Genomic DNA, 3,459 nt, shown 5'->3' with positions numbered 1-3,459 from the left:
TTTTATCGACATATAATCATAATTACTACACCTTCTACGGTTGAACACTTTTCTAAAAAAAATAAAATAAAATCCTTAACGACTATCTAATGGGCATCGATCCGTCAACCAAATCACATTCCTATAATAAAGAATCTTTGATCCTCATTTTAGGACAAAAGTTTGATACTCATCTTGTGTTTGGATTGAGAGATTTGAAAAAGCATTTGAATTTCTCTCAAATTCCCCTACGCGAGGATGACTTGAAACATGAATTCTGTCACTTACTTTTCTTCCGCACTCTTTTTTATTTTTATTTTTTAAATTTTCTCCTGCCTTCCTCCAACACTAAGCAGAAGCAATCCGATAACCACCACCGTTTCAGGTCTAAAATGTTTAGTTTTCTAAAATACATAATCTTGAGGATCCGTTCCACGTGTGCTCTCCATGTAGGAGATAATGCTTCGGTGACGATTTTGGCGGTGATATATATCCGTACTCTTCAAAATTGTACATGGCCAATGATATATACGTGTAGGAGGAATGAATACTATTCCATCACAAACTAATGGAGCGTCAAAACTTCGCCTCAAACTTCATCGCTTTCATCTTGTTTGCAGCCATTTTCTTGACATTTATCAAAGAATGGAAAAGATACCAACAATCCAAAACCATCCAGAAACTGCCTCCAGGTCCGTGGAGGCTACCATTCGTTGGATGTATGCATCATTTGATAGGCTCACTTCCTCATCGTTGTCTGAAAAACTTAGCTCACAAATATGGACCTCTAATGCATTTGCAGCTTGGTGAAGTTTCAGCTATTGTTGTCTCATCGCCAAATGTAGCGAAGGAGATCATGAAAACACATGATATTTCTTTTGCGAGCAGACCTGAACTTCTCACGTTCAAGATCATCTGTTATGATAGTACAGATATTGCATTCTCCCCTTATGGTGATTATTGGAGACAGATGAGAAAAATTTGCACCCTAGGACTTCTTAGTGGTAAAAGTGTCCGGTCTTTCAAAAATATTAGGCAGGATGAGGGTTTGCACCTGGTTGAATCAAATAAGGCCTTTGGCTGGTGAGAAGATCAATCTAACTGAACTAGTTTTCTCATATGCAAGTTCTGTGGTTTGTAGAGCAGCATTTGGTCAAGTTTCGAAAGAAGATCAATATGAATCTGTACGATTAATGAAGCAAGTGGCAGCTTTAGGAGGAGGTTTCGATATTGCTGACCTGTTTCCTTTTTACAAATTTCTTCCTCACCTGTCTGGATTGAAGACTAGGTTACTGAAGATCCACCACAAGATGGACACAGTATTTGAAAACTTAATCGAGGGGCACATCAAGAACCAAAATAGGAACGAGAAATGATTTGCTGATTCTGGTCCAGAAGATCTCATTGATGTTCTACTGCGATTTAGAGATAGTGGGGACCTTCAATTTCCAATCACCAACAACAATATCAAAGCTATCATCTTTGTATCTTTCCTTCTCAGCATTCCCATATGTTTATCATACTTCACTCTAAAACTGTGTGGGATTGTTTTAGATTTAGGAAATGAATTTTTATAATTCCCAATGTTGCGTTAATTACGCAGGATATGTTCGGTGCTGGAACTGAAACTTCGTCCTCAACCATTGAATGGGCTATGTCAGAGATGATAAGAAATCCAAAGGAGAAAATAGATGAGACTGATTTTCAAGAACTGAGATACCTAGGAGAGCTGGAAATCACTTTGAATTTGTACCATTTGGGGCTGGAAGAAGGATTTGCCCAGGAATGTCGTTTGGCGTAGCAAATGTTGAGCTTCCACTAGCTCTTCTACTCTATCACTTCAACTGGAGACTCCCGGATGGCATGGATTTTAAAGACTTGGATATGTTGGAGAGCAACGGGGTAACTGCAACAAGAAAATGTAACCTTCATTTGGTCCCCTCTTTGTATGATCCTTCCATTGATGTCTAATAAACCGTCATATCTGCAGCACTTCTTCAGGGCCAGAATGTGATGTGCTCGCAATCAATACTTTGTTCATATTAAAGATGTATCTGTAGCACTACAACTCATGCTATGTCTTTGTATTTACCTACCAATAAAAGAGAAGAAGACGTTGAGAATCCAAACCTTTTTTTGACAATTTTTGGGACCCCTCATCCGTACGATCCGGCCTTTATTAGTTGCATCAGCAATGTTTTGAAAACCAGACCGGACCGGCCGGTTGAACCGCGAACCGGCCATGGCACCGGTCCGGTTCAATGATATTGTTGACTTTGCTAGAAAACCGGTCAAAGATCGGTTGAACCGTGAAAACCGCCGAACCGGATTGAACCGGCGATTTTCCGGTTTTCAGCTTTCCCTTTTTTCTTTTTTTTTTTTAAGTTTTGCAAAATATAGCTATCAAGATTCGAACCCAAGACCTTTGTAATAAAAGACCAATGTATTAACCGTTGCACCATCACATCTTATTAGTTTTTTTTGATAACTTATTTATATAAAGCAAACACTTATATTTCTTTTTTTTATTTTTCTTACAAAATCTCATCCCCTCATGGCTCTTTCTTTTTAATTTTCAACTCTCTCTCTCTCTCTCTCTATCCTCTTTTCTTTTGTCACTCCCTTTTTAATCAAACCTCTTTATTTTTAATTTATTGATGTTTTCTTCCATCTTTTAATTTTGTTTTTGTCCATTAAATTGAAAAAAGTTAAAAAAGAATTTTTTTTAACCCAAATTATTTAATGCCACAACCGCTCACTTTTATCTTATTTTTTGTTTCTTATCAAGTTTACATTTTTATTTTCGATTTTCTTGATTTCCTTCGAACTCCAAATTTCTTTTTTAAATTGCAATCTCTAAATCCCAAAACGAAAATTAAAATTTAAGTTCATAATATCTAAATTCTCAGAGACATGAATTTTGTATAATTTCAAAATATTGTGATATTTTGGGGTTGGATTTAGATATAATTGAAATTGAGATGAAATTTATTTGTTTTAACTTATAATTTAAAAAATTTATTTTTAAAAATCCAAGTTATTAAAAAATAGTAAACTTTTCATCATATAAAATATTAAATTAGTCCATTACATGTCTTATTTTGTACATATATATATTTATATAAATTATTTTTTAAAAAATTCATTGAACCAAGGTTGAACCGGTCCGACCGGTTGAATCTCGACCCTTTCACTTCACCGGTTCAATTAACGGTCCGGTTTTTAAAACATTGTGCATCAGTTGACTGTCCCTGGTAAATTGCTGCCAATTGAACGTTACAGAAATCGGTGAGAATTATTATTGGATGCCACTGCAATCAACTTAATATGTTACCCTTCTTCAAACAAAAAATAATAATAATGATAAAGGACTCGATATGTAATGCCTAAAACAACAAAGTGTAGCTTAGTTATTTAGTTAGGGCAAAAAGTCCCAGTGGCCCTCAAACTATTACCCAGATGAAGTTTTGGCCCCCAAAC

At 35.7% G+C, this 3,459-nt stretch overlaps 1 pseudogene; it reads left to right on the top strand.

Moving 5' to 3' along the window:
• Nucleotides 1-478: 478 nt before the first annotated feature.
• Nucleotides 479-2,108, top strand: LOC113693503 (premnaspirodiene oxygenase-like; annotated as a pseudogene).
• Nucleotides 2,109-3,459: the final 1,351 nt, after the last annotated feature.

This window comes from Coffea arabica, chromosome 1e, assembly GCF_036785885.1.
Source record: "Coffea arabica cultivar ET-39 chromosome 1e, Coffea Arabica ET-39 HiFi, whole genome shotgun sequence".
Lineage (NCBI taxonomy): Eukaryota > Viridiplantae > Streptophyta > Magnoliopsida > Gentianales > Rubiaceae > Coffea > Coffea arabica.
Note: the sequence above shows the minus strand (reverse complement) of the source record. Positions and strands in the feature narration are given on the sequence as shown.